The following is a 25,282-nucleotide window of genomic DNA, read 5'->3' as shown; positions in this document are numbered from 1 at the left end:
TGGAAACAGGGACTCATGTACAAATTAATCTGTGCCGTCCCTGCAAGAAGATAACCAACCTCATTGACGATATGTTGTCAAATAGAACCTTCCAAGTAATAATGGGGAATGAGAGAAGTAAACAGATGAAACTCAATAATGGACTCCCACAAGGCTCTGTCCTTGCGCCCCTTCTTTTCAGCCTTTAGATCGCTGACATGCCTGCAGCCAGATCGCGCAAATTTGGTTATGCTGACGACTGGGCTCTGGCAACAGCCCACAGAAATATAGAAACTGCCGAAGATATCCTTACGAGTGACCTAGGGATTCTCAGCGAGTACTTTAGAAAACGGATGCTACAACCTTGTGCTACAAAGACGGAAGTATCTGCCTTCCATTTGAACAACAAAATGGCCAACAGAGAACTACAAGTCTATCTAGACGGGAAATTACTAAATCACAACAAACACCCAAAGTACCTTGGGGTTACCCTAGATAGGACACTAACATTCAAAGAACACCTGACGAAAACTGCAGCGAAACTTGAAACACGCAACAACATATTGCAGAAGCTCTGTGGCACCACTTGGGGCTCCTCAGCATCTACCTTAAGAACATCCGCACTTGGCTTGGTGTATCCAGTGGCAGAATACTGTGCACCAGTGTGGCTCAACAGCAAACACACACACATGGTAGATAGCCAACTTAATGCAACAATGCGTATTATATCAGGCACAATCAGGCCAACTCCTACAGTGTGGCTGCCCGTTCTCAGTAACATAGCCCCTCCTAACCTGCGCCGAGAACACGCTCTGGTCAGAGAATTTCAAAAAATCATGACCAACCCTCAATTACAAATCCATGAAGATACTCACGACATCCAAGGAAACCGACTCCGGTCTAGGCATCCTCCACTAAAGACCGCACAGGCGCTGCACCAAACCAACTTTAAAATAAATGACCGATGGAAAGAGGAATGGGAGAGCAGAATAGCAGTAAACTGTCACAGTATGCCATGCATCTTTAGTAAACCAAAAGGATTTGATTGCCCTCGCGAAGTTTGGTCAACTGTTAATCGCATCAGAACCAACTGTGGGAAATGCGCCGACTCCTTACACGGATGGAGCAAACTTCCTTCGACCGCTTGCGACTGTGGCGCTGAGAGACAGACGGTCAAACACATCTTGCAGGAATGCCCACAAAGGGCATATGAGGGTGACCCACAGGATTTCCTAATGGCGACCCAAGAGGCAATCGACTATATATTATCTAAGGTGGACGTTTGTTTGTGATTGCTCTTCTGTGAGTCTAAACTTACAATTGGTGGTGTCCTTACATACAAACTGTTATTTATTGTTCTGTTTATACATATGTGATTTTTTTTAAATCGTGTTGATTCTGTAATTTCTACTGTGATGTTATGAGACATAGGCTAAATAAATAATAAATTTAAAAAAACCACGTGAATTTGTAAGAAGTTTTAGTGAATTTCGTGCTATTTGGCTACTTATTATTTTTAATGAAATGTAATCGTTAGAACCAACATACGTGAATGGAGAAACTCATAGAGTTCTCCTGAAAATGTATGCCTGTCGTGATTTCCGAAATCCCTTATACGTGCAGTCTTGTAAGGTACCCGGAACTGCTTTGCACCTCGACGCTTCGAGCTTCAGACACACAGGCAGACCCAATTTCGCAGTTAACCTGAGCAGCGGTGAGACGTTGCTAACGTAGCAAGAACGAATAGCGCAGGTGAATTTTTTTTTTTTTTTTTTTGATATCACAGAATTTACACTCGTACTACAAAAATGAAAGTTTCAGCTAGACTCGAACCCTCGCCTCGTACACATTTGTATTCCAAAGCTCGAACACTAATCACCCGACCACCATGTCCTTTTCCATTCGCCCTCTTCGCACAGATAGATCAATTACATAGACGCATAAAACTTCTCTTGCGATTGTCTCGGAAATACCAGACTAGTGAAAATTACTACTGGTACTTGTTTTGTTTTAATGGCCTACTAAAGGTGTACAAAGTTTGAAGCAAGTCGTTGATACCAACGTAGTGACCTTCCCTTTTAAGTTTGCATGTAAATCAATCAACGCTTTTCCTCTCACAGAGTGATATCAAAATTATCACAGATCGGCGTAAATTTCTTTCAGACAAGCCGATACCAATCTCACGGAATTCTCCTAAACGACTGTAGCGTTTGACTCACACTCTCTCGCCTAACCCCGATTCGGACTCATTTTAGTCCTACTGTCAAACGACAACGGCTAACTCAATTTCTCATAGGACAAGGCAAAAACCATTTACGATGAACAAACGTAGGTTGTTGGTTTCTCTTTGAAGCTCTCACTGGAGTCTTGTGGTGGCCAGCTGCGCCATGAAATTATCTTTGCCGCAAGCCGCAACTCTGCAGTGTTCCGTGGGCAGTAAACGCGCTGACTTTTAATCGGATTCTGCTGCTCGGATATTTTCAGGCGACAATCTCTACAACATTTTACAAAAGTACATATAAGAAAACTTTCAAAACAACTGTTTACATCCTAGTTTCTTTTCATAAAAGCAAATTTTGATAATAAGGTGAGACGAAACCTACTAGTAATACCGATTTAACGCAACACAAATTTTGGAGATTACACCCTCGCAGGCTGCTGATTTTGCTTGAGGATTGCATCTCTCCTCCTTACTCGGAAACTCCGTTTTATGCTCAACCAAATGAATAGTACTCGTTTCGTCTTACAGTTGTAGGCGTAATGATTCAACTTAACTACGTTATTGTGCAGTCACATTCCTTACACCATGTACACTGTTTTTTACTTGCGAAACAAAACGCTTTGTACTTTTGTGAAATTATCTTTGAGTGCCACGACGTCAGCTTCCGTTTCTTCTGCAATTTCAGTCTTTATTAACGGAAGGAGTGTCTTTAATTTATTCCCTACCATCGGTTCTAAACCTTCTTTCTTTCTTTGTAATTCGGTATTAAACCTTTATTAATACTTACTAATTCGCCTTCTACTATTGTTAATCCACTTTTTAATGAAGAAATGGATTTACTAAGTTCAATAATTCCTTGGCTCTGTAAAGTCAGTATAGCCAAGTTCGCACCTATCAATTCCTTTAAGTTCGCATCTAGATCAGAGATATGCTTATCTAGGTCAGAAATATTCTTATCTTGATGAGAGATTTTTGTTTCTAGCTTTTGAGTCCGTTTTCATCTGCGTTTTCAAATTCAGTTTACCAGTTTTAATGTCTATTTGTAGCATCCTCATACTATGGTTCGTTGTAGTCATGTTAATCGCCACGTTTTTTAAGATTTCCACGGTTTCGGAAGTAGAACGTTGCCGTCCTACTTCCATAGTTGGATTCTCTTCAGCTACTTGGTGATCGAAAGTTGTTGTCTCATTCTCTAATTTGATCACCATGTGTGGATTCACTCAACGGTCGCATAATCTTGAGTACTCTGTCGCTTGCTACTTGTGTTGCCAATTGTTGGCTAAAATATCCACTATCTCCGCTCTCGCCAACACCATTAGCAATCGCATCATTTTTACTAACACTGTCCAGCCCCATCTTAATTTTTTCGAGTCCATGACTACTGTTAGGAATAGCCATTCTCTAAAATCGTTGTTGATGCTTCAGTGGTGATGATGTCCCATACTCCGAGGAGCGTAGCCGTACTAGGCAAGGTCCTAAGAGAGGTGATTTGCCATTGCCTTCCTCCGATCGTAATGGGTATGAATGATGATGATGAAGACGACACAACGACACAACAACACCCAGTCATCTCGAGGCAGGAAAAATCCCTGACCCCGCCGGGAATCGAACCCGGGACCCTATGCGCGGGAAGAGAGAACGCTACCGCAAGACCACGAGCTGCGGTCCTAAATTGCTTTTGACTCAGTACTTTACAAGTTGTCGTCATCTACTTGTACCAAAATATGGTGTTTTTCGCGAAGAGAACGTAAGTCTCTTTTCTCACTAAGAAACACTCATCCTCTCGCGGTCACTACGTGTAACTGAATCCACCGATTCCAAGGTGTGATCGATTCACATAAATTATTGAAGTACACGAATGGTGTATAATCGAAATGTTATTCGTAGCACGGAAACTGTTTCTGAAAAGGAATGCCAAGTCTTAGCTAACATGGAAGCTGCGTTTGCTATGAAATGTGTGACACATGCAAAATAATGGTTTATATCAGTAGAGGAAACTTGCTTCGCTGACTCAGGCGTTCCTAGGATTGCTGGCGCTGGTTGCCTTCTATGGCGCCCGAGCTACAAGCGGGCGAACACCTGTGCCATCCGCCACATCCGAAAAAGGAGCTCCTTTTTCCTAGTGAAACCGAAAGCCTTTACCACTCAGTTGAGCATCGGCATTTACTCTACACTTCAAAACTGTTAATTTTATACTTACCTAACGGATGTTTAATTATTTGTGGCCATGCGTAACCTAACAGTATGTAAATTTAATTTTGAGGCTCCTAATGGACAATGGACCTTTCAGTGGATGTGGGGACCTGGGTGCCTCAGCGATAGAGATAGCCGTACCGTAGGTGCAACCACAACGGAGGGTTATCTGTTGAGAGGTCAGACAAACGTGTGGTTCCTGAAGAGAGGCAGCAGCCTCATCAGTAGTTAAAGGGGCAACAGCCTGGATGATTACCTTGCTGTGCTGGTACTGCGAACGGCTGAAAGCAAGGGAAACTACAGCCGTAATTTTTCCCGGTGGCATGCAGCTTTACTGTGTGGTTAAATGATGGCGACATCCTCTTGGGTGAAATATTCCGGAGGTAAAATAGTCACCCATTTGGATCTCCCTGCAGGGACTACTCGGGAGGATGTTGCTATCAAGGGAAACAAAACTGGCTTTCTATCGACCGGTGCGTGGAATGTCAGATCCCTTAATCGGGCAGGTAGGTTAGAAAATTTAAAAAGGTATAGGTTGAAGTTAGATATCGTGGGAATTTGTGTAGTTCTGTGGTAGGAGGAACAGCACTTCTGGTCGGGTGATACAATCTCATAAATACAAAATCAAAAACGGGCAATGCAGAAATAGGCTTTGTGGTGTGCGTACTGTAAGACCTTCGCTACATACACCATCAGATTATTTGACTTGTCGCTCTAACGAAGTAGGCGAGTGTCAGCAATATGTCTCGTGGTCTTATCGTGGCGTGTTTATCTTCTGCCGTTAGGTCAGACGATAGAAATGCCACTTGCACGCTTTGAGTAGCAGATTGACGGTGACCAACTTTAAAACAGAACGTGATTAATTTTCACACACATTTACTAAAATAATAAAAAGTATAGACATTACGTAACTTGATTCTGGATGCTGTTTACAACTGACAATCTGAAGTTCCTTTGGTCTTGGTACGTTAATCTTATTCCCACATATCTCTGATACTTGACAAGGTGTCTATACATTTATCTTGATGGCTATGTACAGGAATATGGTAATCTTATTAGGCGCAGACGGAAACTTGACTATAGACTGGTACAGACTATTGCAGACTGCTACAGACTGGTGCAGACAAATGCAGACTAACTAATCTGAGGTCTGTATACTCGTTATAATACCTCGCGCGTTCAGGTATCACTGCGCGAGTGTGATCCGCGAGGAGAAAAGGTTCTACGTTAGCAGCAATCTCATTGGCTGCCTTACATATTAATACGCGGGTCGGTGGAAGCAGAATCTGGTCCGTCTTTATGGCAGCGCCATCTCGTAGAGCGGAGACGGACGAGCACTGCGCCTGCGCTGTTGTGCTTAGCGGGGCGCGCTCTATTGGGAAAGTTGTGTACGCGCTGACTACGCGGAACTATGTACACCACAGGCTTGATAATGAATAACAAAATAGGAACAAGGGTAAGCTACCATGAATGCATTATTGTAGCCAAGTTAGACACGAAGCCCACACCAACCACAGTAGTACAAGTTTACATGTCAACTAGCTCCGCATATGAGGTGGAGATTGAGGAAATATGTGATGAGATAAAAGAAATTATTCATATAGTTAAGGGAGACTGAAACTTAATAGTCATTGGGGACTAGAATTCGATAGTGGGAAAAGGAAGAGAGCGAAAAGAAGTAGGTGAATAAGGACTGGGGAAAAAGGAACGAAAGACGAAGGTCTGTGCAAAATTTTACCATAGCTAACACTTGTTTTAAGAATAACGAAAGAACGTTGTTGCGTGGAAGAGACAACGGAAGATTTCAGATTGATTATATAATGGTAAGACAGAGATTTCGAAACCAGGTTTTAAATTCTAAGACATTTCCAGGTGCAAATGTGGACTCTTACCACAATATATTGGTTATGAGCTACATATTGAAACTGAAGAAACTGCAAAAAGGTAGGAGTTTAAGGAGATGGGCCTGGATAAATTGGAAGAATCGGCGGTTGTAGAGAGCTCCAGGGAGGGTATTAAGAAACAACTGATAAGAACAGGTGAAAGAAATACAGTAAAATAAGAATGGGTTGCTTTGAGAGATGAAATAGTGAAGGAGCAGAGCAGTAAGTAGGTAAAAAGACGAGGGCTAGTAGAAATCCGTGGGTAACACAAGAAATATTGACTTCAATCAACGAAAGGAGAATATATAAAAATGCAATAAATGAGGTAGGTGAAAAGGAATACAAACGTCTAAAAAATGAGATCGACACGAAGTGTAAAATGGCTAAACAGCAATGACTAGAGGACAAATGTAAGTATGTACAAGCACATATCACTAGCGGTATGTACAAGCACATATCACAGGAAAATTAAAGAGACCTTTGGAGGAAAGAGAATTGCTTGTATGAACATCAAGAGCTCAGATGTAAAATCAGTCCTAAGCAAAGAAGGGAAAGCAAAAAGGTGGAAGGAGTATATAGAGGGTCTATACAAGGGGGATGTATTTGGGGCCTGCGTTATGGAAGCGGAAGAGTACGTAGATGAAGATGAGAAGGGAGATATAATACTGCGTGAAAAATTTGACAAAGTGCTGCAAGACTTAAGATGAAACAAGGCCTTGGGAATAGACAACATTCCATTAGAGGTACTGATAGCCTTGGGAGAGCCAGCGATGACAAAATTCTTCCATCTGGTGAGCAAAATGTATGAGACAGCCAAAATATCCGCTGACTTCAAGAATAATACTGTAATTCCGGGCCGGCCTTTGGTGGCCGAGTGGTTCTAGGCGCTACAGTCTGGAACCGCGCGACCGCTACGGTCGCAGGTTCGAACCCTGACTCGGGCGTGGGTGTGTTTGATGTCCTTAGGTTAGTTAGGTTTAAGTAGTTCTAAGTTCTAGGGGACTCATGACCTCAGATGTTATATCCCATAGTGCTCAGAGCTATTTTTTGTAATTCCGGTTCCAAAGACAGCATTTGGTGACAGGTGTGAATATTATCGACTATCAGTTTAATAAGTCATGGTTGCAAAATACTAAAACGAATCCTTTGCAGACGAATGGCAAATCTCGTAGAAGCCGACCTCGGGGATGATCTGTTTGGAGAAATGTAGGAACGGGCTAGGCAATGCTGACTCAACGACTCCTCATAGAAGATAGGTTATGGAAAGTCAAACCTACGTTTCTACCATTTGTTGGCTTGGAGAAAGCTTTTGATAGTGTTGACTGGAACGCTCTCTTTCAAATTCTAAAGGTGGTAGGGGTAAAATATAGGGAGGGAAAGGCTATTCACAATTTGTAAAGAAACCAGATGGCAGTTATTAGAGCTGAGGGGCATAATGGGAAGCAGTGTTTGAGAAGGGAGTGGGACAGGATTTGAAGCTTTTCCCCGATGTTATTCACTCTGTATATTGAGCAAGAAATAAAGGAAACCAAAGAAAAGTTTGGAGTAGGAATTAAAGTCCAGACAGAAGGAATAAAAAGTTTGAGGTTTTCCGATGACATTGTAATTCTGTCAGAGACACCAAAGGACTTGGAAGAGCAGTTTAACGGAATGGACAGTGTCTTCAAAGAAGGATATAAGATGAACATCAATAAAAGCAGAACAAGGGTAGTGGAATGTAGTCGAATTAAATCAGGTGATGCTGAGGCAATTAGATTAGGAAATGAGACACTTAAAGTAGTAGATGTGCTTTGCTATTTGCAGCAAAATAACTGATGATGGTCGAAATAGGGAGAATATAAACGTAGACTGGCAATGGCAAGAAAAGCATTACTCATCATGAGAAATGTGTTAACATCGAGTATAAATTTAAGTGTCAGGAAATCCTTTGTAAAAGTATTTGTATGGAGTGTAGCTATGTATAGAAGTGAAGAATGGACGATTAACAGTTTAGACAAAAAGAGAGTAGAAGCTTTAGAGATGTGGTGCTACAGAAGAATGCTGAAGATTAGATGGGTAGATCGTGTAACTAATGAGGAGGTACTGAATAGAAGTTGGGAGAAGATAAATTTGTGGTACAACGTGACTAAAAGAAGGGATCGGTTGATAAGACACATTCTGAGGTATCGAAGGATTGCCAATTTAGTATTGGAGGGAACTGTGAGGGGTAAAAATCGTAGAGGGAGACCAAGAGATGAATACACTAAGCAGATTCAGAAGGATGTAGGCTGCAGTAGGTACTGGGAGATGAAGAGGCTCGCACAGGATAGAGTAACATGGAGAGCTGCATGAAATCAGTCTTTGGACTGAAGATCACAACAAATTTATTATGGATCTCTCTGTAAAGCTATAGGTGGATAATGGGCCTCGATTCGCACTTATTTCGACAGACAGTAAAGGGAAATTCACAGTACATTCACTTTAATGCCCATCTTACAGTTTTATCCGCATCTCAGTATTGGGTTGTGGACTGGTTACTATCATATCTTACGACAGCCCCCCTGTACAAAATATTACTTCCACGAAGCTTTGCGGTCGCCAGCTCTGGAGGAGTAACTTAACTTCACCGTTTCTGAAATTATTTTTCTTCAACACGTAATGGACGTATGTTAATAAAATTTGTTTGAAGTTTCTTACTTGGAGCCAAGATGGGTGCGAGCTGTGAGAGTATTACATAGCGCAATGGCTATCGTCTGTAAATATGACTGTTATTAATAATTGAGAATCTTATAACCTGAAATACATTAAGTTAATGCGAAGGAAATTCTTATGGGATTCTTTAGCAAAGCAACCTTTGTTTTTATGTTCGGCGCTCTTCTAAATTTGAATCTGTTCTACGGTCTTCGCTAACTTTTACTCAATTTGACATTCTTGTATTGTCGAGATTCTGAAGCGTTTTAAGTTTTTTCGAAATGCCAGTGAAATATTGGAACAGTATTTTTAAAGTCTCAGAAAATAAACACACGAGAAACTGACTGTAATTTTCGTTTAGAATCTTATCCACGTAGATTTAATAAAATAGTTCTTGCCTTAGTGGTGGTAGTGCTGTAGTAGTAGATAGTGGTAAGAGAAATGGCTGGCCTTTTGATGGCTTCAGTACGATGGAATTAATATGTTGTTGCCACGCCACTTTTGTTGATCTACCAAAATTCCATCATAGATTAACCTTGGACAATCTTGCTTTCCAACAATCGTAATTCCTAGAGCTGACTTTAGTACACAAATGTCGCTGCCACCCACCCTTCACACCAATAATCACACTTTCAGAACTTTTTACCACCTAACATGACCCGCTACGAATGGACGCCAGACTTCCTTACCTGCGTTTACAACGACTGTCTTCCACCTTCTTCTGTTCTGTTCTGTCCATGCACCCTGTGTACCAAGATAATTCACAAAAATGTGCATTGAAAACCTGTAGTGGGTCCTCTCGTTTTCTGCTCTCGTTGGCAAATATTTTTAATATTTATATTAAGTCATGACCATTACAGTCTTTACATTCATAATAAACATTTATTATTTTATTCTTAGTTTAGTCAGAAAAATATTTCATTCTGCTTTTTATGACTGTTAGGCACGTACTTTTAACATCTCGGTATAACTGACACCTGACGTATCGATTTTCAAAGTGTTTGCTTAGTAAAAAAATTACAAACCTTTTATGAAATTTGCGTTGTATCGTTACACAGTTTAGGAGGTATGATTTCTGAAATGCTTTTTTGTATTTTGAAATATTACGAAATCACCTACATGATTAAATGGTATTCAGAAGCTCATTATCATGTACACCAATTGGCTTGATTTTATTGCCCTCTGATGCAAGATTTACCAGAGCAACCACTCAAACAAGCATTGTATGACTGATTAGTTGCCCACCCATTCTACGACAGAAAGGATTTCATGAATTGTAATATTATACTGTAATAACAAACCGATTACTCTTTTGCAACAGGAATTATATAATAATATAAGTATGACTTTGTAGGATTTCACCAATCGTAATATTACACTGTAATAACAAACCATTGTTCTTTTGCAACGTGAATTATATTGTATTATATGTATGACCTTGTCAATTGTAATATTATACTGTAATAATAAATCTATTGCTCATTTGCAACAGGAATTATATTGTGTTATAGGTATGACTTTGTAGGATTTCATAAATTGTAATATTACACTGTAATAACAAATGTATTATTCTGTTGCAACATGAATTATATTGTATTATATGTATGACTTTGTCTATTGCCTTAATGGCCTAACGACAATGGTTCAAAAATGGTTCAAATGGCTCTGAGCACTATGGGACTTAACTTCTAAGGTCATCAGTCCCCTAGAACTTAGAACTACTTAAACCTAACTAACCTAAGGACATCACACACATCCATGCCCGAGGCAGGATTCGAACCTGCGACCGTAGCGGTCGCGCGGTTCCAGACTGTAGCGCCTTTAACCGCTTGGCCACCACGGCCGGCTAACGACAATAAAATTATTCTATTCTATTCTGAGAAGGTCCGTCGGCTGCGTATGTTGATGCTTTGTAGGAGGATATCAGCGCCTTTGAAAGAACTGTGAACGTTAAGATGCATCCACATTTGCCGTTTTATTGTTTGGTTAAACTGCTACACAAAGCATGCTTTCACCTGAGAGAACATCGAGTAATGATGTATTCCATACCATTCTATTACTGTCTTCAAATAGCTATTACAGAACTCATCACCGCGATATGTTTATACACTGTATGAGGAATGGTTGGTTCCTGTCTGCAATAGTTGTTCAGTCACGGGTGCAATAGCCATCCTCACCTTTGCTTTCACATGCAGAGCGCAAGCAAATTTTGAGGATTTATCAGTGACCATTAAAATGTATTTGAAACCGCTATTCTCTCGCGAATATTGTCTCACATCTACGAGATGCACCTGCCATAAAATGTCTAATTATAACATGCCTATGTGGGAAAGACTTGTGTGCCAATTTGTCAAGTTCTTTAACAACTGTCTTCATGATTATTATTCGATTATTTGTCTTTCTCTAGTCTCGGACACTGTAGAATAATTTCATTCGAATGGGCAGTATTCCCAGTCACTCACAGTACTGCGAGCAAATGTAATCGTTCAACTGTTTTGCTGGGTCGTCGTAATAGATGTAACAGGGCTATAGATCGTTAATTTTCTTATCCCGAATGTCAATAATGCACTGCCAGGTACATCTGCTATTACATATTTAATAATGTTTTTATACTTTGAGCTGTTGTTACATTTTGCCCCTACCCTATTGGCTTTCTTTTATACCCCTGCCATGTATGACGTCTGGCCATAATTTGCAATATCTTTCGGTGAATAGCTGTCTGGTTCTGTAGTGCTTAAGAATATTAAGTTCACTAAATTTAGTGATCTTTCGAATTTTCTGTCTCTGATACGTGCTGTATTCTTATTCGGACTCATGGGTTGGGTACGCAGCGTATTTGGTTTTTCCTTGCTTACATCATAAGTTCTATCTACATAACTATCACTACAGTAATGAAATCATCAATAGAATCTTTTTCTTCTCCCTTCTTCAAGAGCCAAGAGATTCTGTGACTAACCTAATTACGTCTCTCATTGACTGATCCCTTTCCAGACGCCCTAACGTCAGCAATCGAAGTTTCTCTCAAATACCCTTACGTACATTGACGACTTTATATTTTGTTGACATGTTGTTCCATACTAAGCAGACTTTGGAATGGTATAGACACTTGATGCACTTCCATTTGCCTTCTTTTCAATTACATCAAGCTGTGCAGTTAACTGTATCTAGATGTACACCTACATCTCTGCAGTTCAGAATCAAGTGCCTGACAGAGAGTTCATTAAACCATCCTCAAGCCTTTTCTTCACTATTCCATTCTGAAACAGCTCGCTGGAAAAACGAACACTTAAAGCCTGCTGTGCGAGGTCTGATTTCTGTTATTTTGTTACGATGACAATTCCTGCCTATGTAGGTGGGCAGCAAACAACATATTTTCACACTCTGAGGAGAAAGTTAGCGGTCGAAATTTTATGAGAAGACCCTGCTGCATCGAAAAACACCTTTATTTTTATGATTGTCACCCCAGTCCCATACGATATCCGTCTCGTTCTCTCATCTGTTTCACGACAGTACAAAATGAGCTGCTGTTCTTTGAACCTTTTTGATATTCTCCGTCGATTCCGCACCGCACAGCAGTTCTCCAGATGAGGATATACAATGAGGATATACAAGCGTAGTGTTAAGGCCTCTTTAGTAGACCTGTTGCATTCTCTCAGTATACTACCAATAAGTCGTAGTCTTTGTTTTGCTTTATCTACAACATTATCTATGTGTTCGTTACAAGATAAGTGATTCGCAATTGCAGTCCCAGTGTGTAATATCATGAAACAGAAATTTAGCAGATTGCTTCTGTTACTCATGTGGATGGCTTCAGACATTTCATTATTTAGAGTCAATTGGCACATTTCATACCATGCAGATACCTTTTCTAAATCATGTTACAATTTCTTATGATCATCTGATGATTTTATAAGAAGATAAATGACAGCATCATTCGCATAGATTCTAAGAGTGCTGCTCAGATTATCTTCTAAACCGTTTGTGTACATCGGGAACAACAGACAGCCTATAACACTTACTTGGGGGACACCAGATATTACTTCTGTTTTACTCGATGACTTTCCGTCCGTTAGCACACTAGACTCGCATTCGGGAGGACGATGGTTCAAACCCACGCCCGGTCATCCACATGTAGGTTTCCCGTGATTTCCCAAAATCGCTCCAGGTAAATGCCGGGATGGTTCCTTTGGAAGGACACGGCCGATTTTCCACCCCATCCTTTACAAAATCAGAGCTTGTCCTCTCTCTCTAAAGATTTTGATGTCGACGGGACGCCATTCCAGATCTTCCTTCCTTCAGTTACTACGAACTGTGACGTTTATGACGGAAACCACGAATCCAGTCCTGAAACTGAGACGGTATTCCATAGGCATGTGTCTTCTTTCCATTTGCATCAACCCTTCGTTCATTAACCTCAGAAAAGTTTGAGAATAAGTATTTCACTGCTTGATTCTTTTGTTGAGCGCTTCAAATCCAGTAGTACGACGTTTAATACTGTAGCTGACATTGAAATTTCACGTCAGTGCACAGACGAATGTTCTACCTTCCCCTTTCAGACTGATTATTGGTGGATGATCTCATGAAATTATCCATGCCGTTTTGTTTCACTATATATACCCTCATCTTTTAAAAAATCCTGAAAGGTTCAACAGTATTGCCCTTCGTTTTATCGATTACTACAAAGCTATGCTGTGAATGAGCCCATCAATCTCTACATAAACTTGTAAATTTTAGGAATGTCATGTCAGTTCCTGCACGTTTCTTCTAAATGTGTTTTAAATTCATATTATTCTGTTTTAAGGCATTAATAAGGTTTGTATTATTCCTTACCAGTTGCTTTGTGGTCTATCAATATTTTTGGCTTAGCCAAAAGATATAAAGACCTTCGTGGCGACCAAATCATAAGTATTTGCAAATTTTATCCTGATTTTTCACTATGAATACAGTATTAGGTTTTACTTCTTCAGGTGGTTGGAGATTATCACTTTGGGGTTAACGTCTTACATGCAATACGGTCAACACACGAAAGTATTTCGTCAAGTAGTGGTACCTAGACGGAAACAGTGTTTTAGAAAATATGTATACATTCTCGAAGCGAACACCATCTCAATGCATTAGCACGTACATTAAAACTATTGTTTTCCCACATGACGATGGGCCAGAGAAAACCAACCAAATGCTATTGGAGAGCAAAGTTCCATTCTTGTCATTCAGTTTGATGAAGGGATATATCGCCGTCCCATAAAGTGCCCATAAAGGACTAAGTGGAAGGACTGGATCTTCGGGTGGGGTGGGTGGGGGTGGAGAGAGAACCTTATTCATCTTTTATTGCCCATAAAGTTTTATTCATTTAACAGTTAGTTCAAATAATAATGACAAAAATTTTGCCAAATGAATGGTTACCAGATATCTAAACAAGCCCAAGTTTGTGCTTGAGACAATAATTCTGACACACATGCAACCAGTAAAAGCAACAATCTCAGATTAAATAACAATTCTCTGAACACCTTGTCCTTACAATGGTTACTAGTTACACATCAGCTGGCAGCAACTTTCATGGGATTATTATACCATGATTAACAGTAGAATTATAGGGATCAATCGTTACGGATCAAACGGCAGAAGCCAATTTATGTTAATGCAAATTTCATAGGATTACAGCAACGCAATTACAGTAAAACATTTTCAGTGTTAAGTATCTCGAGGACTAGACTGAAGACAAACTGAACAGCGACAAAATTGAGTTACAGACAATAAATGACACATTTGGAAAATGCATTCGTAACTGAATAAATAGTTTAAGTAGCTTTAAACATGCAAGTCGTTTTGCTTAAACACAACTCAGCTAACGCCTGAAAAGGACAGACAATAATTAAACATACAGAATTTAAATTTGTGAACCTTGGACCAATACACGACGCTTATAAATATATTTGAGCTCCAGGAGCCAGCCAGGTACAGACACGACCGTCGTACACAGCAGGCAGCATGGACAAGGCCAGTTGTCCCGCTCGACCACCAGTTGTTGGCCCGAATAAGAGTGCAAGGTATACAGGTCTCAGGCAGACTTTGTCTTACGTATACTCTGTCAAACATTATTAACTTCAGAACGGGAAACTGTTACAAGGTGTACCTGGAGCATAAACGGGACATTAGAATCTACAAAATAAGAAGGACACGCAAGGGCCCGAAGACACAGGTGAGACCCAACACCCTTGCTTCGATATCAAACAACTCGTAAGAAATCATGATCCAATAAATCGCGCGTCCCATACATCTACATCTACATGGTTACTCTGCAATTCACACTTAAGCAGAGGGTTCATCGAACCATTTACATACAACTTCTCTACCATTCCACTCTCGAATGGCGCGTGGGAAAAATGAACATCTACATCTTTCCGTTCGAGCTCTGATTTTTCTTATTTTATTATGATGATCATTTCTCCCTACATAGGTGTGTGTCAACAAAATATTTTCGCATTCGGAAGAGAAAGGTGGTGATTCAAATTTCATAAATAAATCTCGCGGAAAAGAAAACCGCTTTTGTTTCAATGACTGCCACCCCAACTCGCGTATCATATCAGTGACACTCTCACCCCTATTGCGCGATAACACGAAACCAGCTGCCCTTCTTTGCATTTTTTCGATGTCCTCCGTCAATCCTACATGGTAAGGATCCCACACCGCGCAGAAGTGTTCCAGCAGAGGACGGTCAAGTGTAATGTAGGCTGTCTCTTTAATGGGTTTGTCGCATCTTCTAAGTAGCGCAGTCTTTGTTTCGCCTTCCCCACAATATTATCTATGTGGTCTTTCCAATTTAAGTTGCTCGTAATTGTAATACCTAGGTATTTAGTCGAATTGATAGCCCTCCGATTTATCGTATACCCAAAATTTATCAGATTTCTTTTAGTTCAAATGGCTCTGAGCACTATGCGACTTAACTTCTAAGGTCATCAGTCGCCTAGAACTTAGAACTAATTAAACCTAACTAACCTAAGGACAGCACACACATCCATGCCAGAGGCAGGATTCGAACCTGCGACCGTAGCGGTCGCTCGGCTCCAGACTGTAGCGCCTAGAACCGAGCGGCCACTCCGGCCGGCTTTCTTTTAGTACCCATGAAGATGAGCTCGCACTTTTCGTTGTTTAGTGCCATTTGCCACTTTTCGCACCATACAGAAATTCTCTCTAGGTCATTTTGTAATTGGAATTGATCGTCTGATGATTGTACTAGACGGTAAATTACAGCACCATCTGCAAGAAATCTAAAGGGGCTGCTCAGATTATCACCTAGATCATTTACGTAAATCAGGAACAGCAAGGGCCTATGACACTACCTGACGGAACGCCAGATATCACTTCTGTTCTACTCGATGATTTACCGTCTGTCACTACGAACTGTGACGTCTCTGAAAGGAAATCACGAATCCAGACACATAACTGAGACGATACTCCATATGCACGCAATTTGATTAATTGTCGCTTGTGAGGAACGGTGTCAAAAGCCTTTTGGAAATCTAGGAATATGGAATCGATCTGAGATCCCTTGACGACAGCACTCATTGCTTCATGAGAACGAAGAGCTAGCTGTGTGTTTTGAATCCGTGTTGGTGATATATCAATAACTCATATTCTTCAAGGTGATTCATAGCGTTCAAGTACTGTATATGCTCCAAAATCCTACTGCAAATTGAGGTCAGTGATATAGGTCTGTAATTCAGTGGTTTACTCCTACTTCCTTTCTTGAATATTGGTGTGGCCTGTGCTACTTTCCAGTCTTTAGGAACGGACCTTCCGTCAAGTGAGCGGTTGTATATGATTGATAAGAAAGGCGCTCTTGTGTTTGCATACTCTGAGAGTAACCTGATTGGTATACCATCTGGAGCGGAAGACTTGCCTTTCTTAAGTGATTTGAGTTGTTTCGCAACACCTAAAATATCTACTTTTATGTCACTCATGGTAACAGCTGTTCTGGTTTCGAATTCTGGAATGTTTACTTCGTCTTCTTTCGTGAAGGAATTACGGAAAACTGTATTTAGTAACTCCGCTTTAGTGGCAGCATGATCGGTAACATTTCCATCGCTATCGCGCAGTGACGGCATTAACTGTTTTTTGCCACTAGTGTACTTTACATACCACCAGAATACGTTGGCGAACATGCTACAGCTTAAACTCCTTAAATAAATAATCCTACACTAATGATCCCAAGGTAACGCACTTAGAACAATATTAGATATAACAATGTCAAATTAGCACCAAAACACGTTAAACAAATTGTCACTGCCTCCAAGCAGCAACCGAAACACCCCAGGTATTTAAAACAAGCAACAGAAATCACTTTAACGTAAGATTACCACAAGGAAAGGGATAAAATGATAAGTTAGCCTTACAATAATTACACGTCCTTGATGGACGCAAACAATTCAAGACTCTGCTTAACTATCTGGTGGAATGACGATACATTGGTGCATCGATCAGCTCAATGCTTTTTGAAACATTCTAAACACTGAGATAACCAAATAATACACAGTAAGCCCCAAGGTTTAAATGCTAAACCAGAATATTGACGCCAACAGTCGCCAACACGGATTACTACAGTCAGAATGGCACAAAATTCATAGCGGCGAACCACAAGATGAATTGTACACAGATGGCTGGCTCTGAGCGCTATGCGACTTAACTTCTGACATCATCAGTCGCCGAGAATTTAGAACTAGTTAAACCTAACTAACCTAAGGACATCACGCACATCCATGCCCGAGGCAGGATTCGAACCTGCGACCGTAGCGGTCGCCTAGAACCGCACGGCCACTCCGGCCGGCCTGTACACAGAGTTTCATGATTGAGAGTCAACGCGTAGTCTGTCTCAGGTTCATCACACTTGCAACACGGAGACAAAAAACGTGTCCCCAACGAATGATGTAAATACAATGATATCACCTTATTGCGCCAGTTGAAGTCCGTGTCCAACAGCATCGGAAAGGCAGGTCATGAGTCATGACACCCAACAACAAGTGTCGGCTAACGACTTCGCTACGCAGTCCATCCCAAAACGCATCCAATACGTCCAGCGCTGACCGGAATGGACGTTTTCATCGCGACAGTATTCGCCATTCGCTATCAGGCTAGGCGCAAATTGAGACGCGTATAGCGCGTGTAGCGCGACGCAGCGCAGCGCGCGTTTTCGTTAGCTTACAGGTTCAAATAGGACCGCGCAAAATTGGGACGCGAAGCGACTGGGACGCAACACGCGCCTGCGCCGGGTTCGCGCGGCGTTGTGGTTGCGGCACAATTTCTCGTGCCGGGCGCCTCGCGAAGTATTTGCCCGTCCGAAAAATACAGCCTTATGGCGTACTGAATTTTATTATCACTGAGTAGTGTTTCGTTTATAGCTGTCTAAGCGATCCATCTATTTTCGTTTGTACGTGATACTTTCCAGTTACAAATATCTGTACAGTTCTTTTGTTTTGTTTCTTCTTTTGTCAAGAACAATGCACAGTTCAGTAACTGGTGAGCCATTAGCCACTGTGATTATATTTTCTGCCTTCACAATGTTTTCAGATCGTAAGAAGGGACAGTCGATTCATCGTGAGGGTAGTGAATAAGCAAGTAAGGAATATTATAAAATCACGTGATTTACAAGCAAGCACAACAAGGTTACCAACCTGCTGCTTGTTATGCTGACGTATCTCTACAATGTGTTGCAAAAATTCGAAAAGGTGTAATTCCCACAGATATAACCCCTACTTGCTTCTGGTAAAAAGGCGTCGAAGATATAAAGGACGTAAGTTTCATTATCATTACTTGGATATGGATATAATAAGAAACATTATACTATGTACATGTGGACATCACATTTCCACTGCAAGCTAGAAACAGTCGAAAAGCAGCCACAATCAACAATGTTTTAATTGCCTCGCCGTGATGAGAAAAAGCATTTCAGTTGTTGCATGCACATTGTCAGAATTAAAAACTAATTATTTAACAGGCTACACAAATGAAAAAAATGTTCAGTCTTTTTTCGAAAGTAGGAATATCTTAAAAGAGTGTAATGATTAGATATATTTAATTTATTGAAATGCATTGCTGACAAACGTAGGTCTACTTTCATGACAATGTTTTTCGAACTCCAGCTCACAAGGCACGCATTGTTAGCTTGTGCATTCCTGTCGCGTGCATTATCCTCCGCTGCTGACAATACATTGACCATTGTGTTGTGCGACAGATCAATTGTTTATTTTCTCAGTAACAACTATTTTATTCGCGATCACACATTGTCAGTTTCGCAAGTAATCAGCATCTGGCATGTGCCTATCATTCCGCCTGGAGGAACGCTCATCATTATTTCAATACTGCTCAGATCAAGAGAAGGAACAAAATTCTTTGGTAAGTTTCCATTCCAGTCGCTCAGTGTTAAACGTATAACGGGTTACGGGGAGTCAACCAAAACTCCAACAGAATTGTCAGTTTATTTTTGTGTGAGTTGTTAGCCTTTTCTCATTCGAAGAAGCATCACCATTTATGAGTAAGGGCCACATCCCTCTTGTTGGCAGGTTTAATTGTTCTTCCTTTACCAAAACACAGTATAATTTGCACGTACTCATCTTAGCTATTGCGACACAATTCTGAATTCATTAAACAAGTAATTGGCTATCACAGAGCTCGGGAGCTTACGAGAAACCTCTTAGTGTCGGTTTGCAGTAACATAAGAGAAGAAATTTCATGTTTATTTCCATACTACGAAACTCTTCTTTCGCTATCTGTCGATAACTCTAAAAAATTTACAGTCACCGGAGTGAAAAACATAGAGCAGAAAGTACACTCCTGGCCATTAAAATTGCTACACCACGAAGATGACGCGCTACATACGCCATGCTGGTGTATCACCCGGCGTGATGGTATTGGGTGCCATTGGTTACACGTCTCGGTCACCTCTTGTTCGCACTGACGGCACTTTGAACAGTGGACGTTACATTTCAGATGTTTTACGACCCGTGGCTCTACCCTTCATTCGATCCCTGCGAAACTCTACATTTGAGCAGGTTAATGCACGACCGCATGTTACAGGTCCTATACGGGCCTTTCTGGATACAGAAAATGTTCGACTGCTGCCCTGGCCAGCACATTCTCCAGATCTCTCACCAATTGAAAACGTCAGGTCAATGGTGGCCGAGCAATTGGTTCGTCACATTACGCCAGTCACTACTCTTGATGAGCTGTGGTATCGTGTTGAAGCTCCATGGGCAGCTGTACCTGTACACCCCATCCAAGCTCTGTTTGACTCAATGCTCAGGCGTATCAAGGCAGTTATTACTGACAGAGGTGGATGTTCTGGGTACTGCTTTCTCAGGATGTATGCACCCAAATTGCGTGAAAATGTAATCACATGTCAGTTCTAGCATAATATATTTGTCCAATGAATACCCGTTTATCATCTGCATTTCTTCTTGGTGTAGCAATTTAAATGCCCAGTAGTGTATAAGTACTGATATATCACCATAAATAAGAAAGTTCTGTGTGTTAACGAACCAAGAAAATACTCTCCTCCTTGTGTGCTGTCATTCGCCAGACTTTCCTTTCGATGTCCCTCGCTGTTTAGGAGATATGAGAGATTTGCGAGTATTTCATTCTCGCGGGCGTGAGATATGAAGTGAGCGCACTACATGGGATCCATTTTCTCGAGATCGGAGGCAGATAGAGACTTCCTCCCAAGTCTAAGCAAAAATTCAACATGTTAGCTACACTTCATGCGCAGCAACATATGGTATAATACGCACCAATCGCAAAATCATAGCGACCTCTATTTTTCATTGCAAACTCTTCGAATTTTGCGTAGCGTCTTACTAAAATGTGTACACCACAATAAGTACGACCATTAGCGAGATGATGGGCACTTGGCCACGAAGCTGACATATAAGGATACAAGAAAGATAAAAATGAAATATTTTTACTGAATAGTTTCTGTAAAATCGTTTGAGGAAGATTACAGTGTGTACGCGCTTCGTTTCTGTCAGTGCAGAGCGTTGTCAACCGGCGCGATACACAACTGGCCATTGAAATTGCTACGCCAAGAAGAAATGCAGATGATAAACTGGTATTCATTGGACAAATATACTAGAACTGACGTGTGATTACATTTTCACGCAATTTGGGTGCATAGATCCTGAGAAATCAGTACCCAGAACAACCACCTCTGGCCGTAATAACGGCCTTGATACGCCTGGGCATTGAGTCAAATGGAGCTTGGATGGCGTGTACGGGTACAGCTGCCCATGTAGCTTCAACACGATACCACAGTTCATCAAGAGTAGTGACTGGCGTATTGTAACGAGCCAGTTTCTCGGCCACCATTGACCAGACGTTTTCAGTTGGTGAGAGATCTGGAGAATGTACTGGCCAGGGCAGGAGTCGAATATTTCCTGTATCCAGAAAGGCCCGTACAGGACCTGCAACATGCGGTCAAGGGTAACCGTAGCCATGGTCTCCGAGCTGATAGTCCATGCTGGTGCAAACGTTGTCGAACTGTTCGTGCAGATGGTTGTTGTCTTGCAAACGTCCCCATTTGTTGACTCAGGGATCGAGACGTGGCTGAACGATTCGTTACAACCATGCGGATAAGATGCCTGTCCTCTCGACTTCTAGTGATACGAGGCCCTTGGGATCCAGCACGACGTTCCGTATTACCCTCCTGAACCCACCGATTCCATATTCTGCTAACAGTCATTGGATCTCGACCAACGCGAGGAGCAATATCGCGATACGATAAACCGAAATCGCGATACGTTTCACCAGGCAACGCCGGTCAAGTGCTGTTTGTGTATGAGAAATCGGTTGGAAACTTTCCTCATATAAGCACGTTGTAGGTGTCGCCACCGGCGCCAACCTTGTGTGAATGCTCTGAAGAGCTAATCATTTGCATATCACAGCATCTTCTTCCCGTCGGGTAAATTTCGCTTCTGTAGCACGTCATCTTCATGGTGTAGCAATTTTAATGGCCAGTAATGTGCGTGTACGCGTCTCAATATTCATTGGACCCGCGCGACGTGGGCGGAACGTGCGCGTCGCGCCGTAGTGTCATGTCGCGTCTCACGTGCTATACGTGTCTCAGTTTGCGCTTAGCCTCAAGGTTGCCTCTCCTGCCCACTACCAACCACAGGCTGTTGCTAACTGCCCCTCACTCCGCACGTTCACTCGGTCCATCACCTCTCCCCATGAACCCCACCTCGCGAGCGTATCACGACCGCCGTAAGGGTACGATCTCTAGACGAGCATCGATAATACGGAAGCTGGCACTGCTCGCTGTTTCCAGAAGTATTCTCAGACCAATCAGTCACAATGAAGTCTTGTGGAGAGGACGCTTTGTTCAGTGGCTCAGAATGAATACTGTATAACTACACTAGCATACAAGGGGTTTATAGGGTAAAATGAGAACACAGATGTCATTCACATGCTTCATTTACTTCTACAGGTATCTAGGTATACACACATACTCAACTAAGATTCTAATTTTATGACTACATCAAATGTTGTACTCGTGCAAAATGCATCGAAATATTGAGCTACGTCTTCTTCTGTTGGATTCAGAGTTTGCCACAAAAGCTCCTGTAAGTTGGTCCAAAACGTTTCGTAACAGCTGCAAACGGAAGGCTGCCAGCCTAATCTATGGTAGAGTGAGTGCTACATGGCAAAACTGCTGTACGTTACATTCTTGGAAGTCAGCTCGATTCCGTTTCGATAAATTTTTTTATCATTCGTGGTAAGACACCTATATTGCTCTTGTGATCACCTAGTACCTGTGGTATGCACCACTTCTAACAAACACCAAACAACGCGCTCCAGTACGCGGCCGCCATATACATCGCTGGCCGCACTTCTCTGGGCGGCCCGCTGCTTCCATCGCTGGCCGTCTTCACACGCACGCTCCCTTACGTGGCCGAGAAATACATCGCTGGCCGCACTTCTCCGGGCGGCTCGCGGCTTCCACCGCTGGCTGCCTTCGCGCGCGGGCGTTTGTCAACACCCAGCAATTGACTACGTCAGGAAACATTGCGATTGGTTTTCCCTGGAAAACAGCGACCCCAGCCGACGGCTCCATTAACTAGCAAGCCTTATATAAACCCGGCCGCCGCCGCAAACGACAGTTCTCATCGGGAAGTGCATTACGCCGTGTTCCAGCTGCTTGTGGATGACTCGCCGCACCACTCGAGGTTACCTGGCTGCTCGGCGGAAATCTTGCGACTTCACTTGGGGAGACTGAACTTCACTGGACTTGGGAATAATTACGGGACGTGCACCCCACCATGCACATTCGGACATTGGTATAACAAAACATTAATTCTGCATTACTTCTGAGTGTGAGCCTGGGTAGACGCTTGGCTAACATAATTGTTAAAAAGTGATTTGTGATTTAATAAGCCAGACTGAAGAGGTTATTGTGTTATTTCTGGTTATAACAGTATCATTATAGGTGTTGTTTGAGTTTTTCGAATAAACATGTCTGGAATGGCTATTGAGGTTGAAAGATTGTAACTCTAATTTGCTTTGCTGAATAGCGTAAGATTGTGACTTGAATTTGGTATGCTGAAATCGGGTGCTAATTAGACCATGAAAGCGGTTTAAAACTGTGAGCTGTCTTGGGAGGTTAACCGTGCGTTTACTGGGCCACTGTTTCAGCAGGAAACTAGTCCAGGTTTACCACCTTACCAATCAGACTAACATTGATTATAATCTTTTACAGTCATACAACAACAGGTAATATATCTATATAAAAGGAGAATTTAAATAAAAAGAAAGAAATCAGTTTATATTTGCAAATTTATTTTAAAGATTGTTCATTGAAATTTCAGCATATTATACGTGAGTTATAACTGAGCTGGTGCCTTATTTACGATTGTGAGACTGTGAGATTGGAATATTACGGAACACATAAAATATGGAGCCAAGATTGGGAGACTGGATATAACACTGCATTCATAAAACAACACACAAAGAACATTGAAACGCATGCAAGAGAAAGTTAATCACTACAAACAGATTCAAATTTTTAGTTAAGGAATTTACTTTCGTAGCACAATCCTGTCCGTCTTGTAATTACCCTTCACGTGGTCAACTTGGTTTACAGAAAGCGTATAACTCCGCAATAATTTAGATAATAAAAATAAATTAGATCAAAAAGCAAATTACAAAACAAAAACCTCGAACTGGTTACTAACGTCTTACTACTAACCTGATGGGTCAAACAGTTATATAAGCACGTGGTACTGGTCTCACAAAGTACACGCCACGTGGGTTGAACATAAAGAAAAGTTGGTATATTCAAAATCTTTTCAAGACGATACGTTATAATCACACAAGCATTTGCATTTAAGATTGATCTTACTTAGAGTTACTGACCAACACGTGGTTCCACTTTACTCACAAAGTAGTAACAAAGCAACTACCGCAAATTAATCTGAACTGGACACGAGAATTACACTCCGCTGCAATTAAAGATAACCTTAGCTATTTTAAAGCTAACCCGAAATAAAATGATTAAATTCTCAGTTAAGCTGAACTTAACAAATCCATTGTCCTATGGACTTAACAGACACGCGCTTAGCCGGAGATCTTACCACTTCAGACGCTCGCTACCGCCAGACTGCTACTGCTGGACTGCCCTGCGCTACTACTGGACTCCAACTTCTTACTCTCCAGCTGCCAGACTCCCACTGAACTACCCAGCGTGCTCCCGAGAGTCGCTCACAAAGACCAACGGAAGGCGCCAGAGGGGCAGCTTCCTATACCAACATGACAGGGGACGGACCGGACCATACTAAGAATGGAAACCTCTCTGCTTTTAGGAACCGTAGCTACCTGTTTCAACGTTGGTCCTACTGTTCTCTAGCAGACAGCCTTGTCTGCTACCCTCAAGCATGCAGCTACAAACACATTTGATCATTCATCCTCTCACACAGAAGGGAAGGGGGATGACAGTATCTTATCATATACAGTATATAACAGAAAGCGGATGTAGGTTCCGTATGAGACTGTGTGACATGAATTACATATAAGAATTACATATAAACTGTGCTTTAAAGTGTAGTAGTGTGACGGATCGTTCTTGTTTACGTGTAAAAGTAACGCGTTCCACTACTCAGTCTCCTCCCAGATAGTCAGAAACGCCACAGTAAATTTAGAAGAGGAATTTATTTCTTAAAAGACAACAATTTTGAGAAATTAAACATGAAAGGAATCCAACAGAGACCTTTCATAACCCCAACGCTCCGGGAAAAGACTGTGCAGGGAATTTTCTGGCCATGCTAGGACATTCCCAAGCAGGCTTCTCACACCCTAC

This window comes from Schistocerca nitens, chromosome 2, assembly GCF_023898315.1.
Source record: "Schistocerca nitens isolate TAMUIC-IGC-003100 chromosome 2, iqSchNite1.1, whole genome shotgun sequence".
Lineage (NCBI taxonomy): Eukaryota > Metazoa > Arthropoda > Insecta > Orthoptera > Acrididae > Schistocerca > Schistocerca nitens.
Note: the sequence above shows the minus strand (reverse complement) of the source record.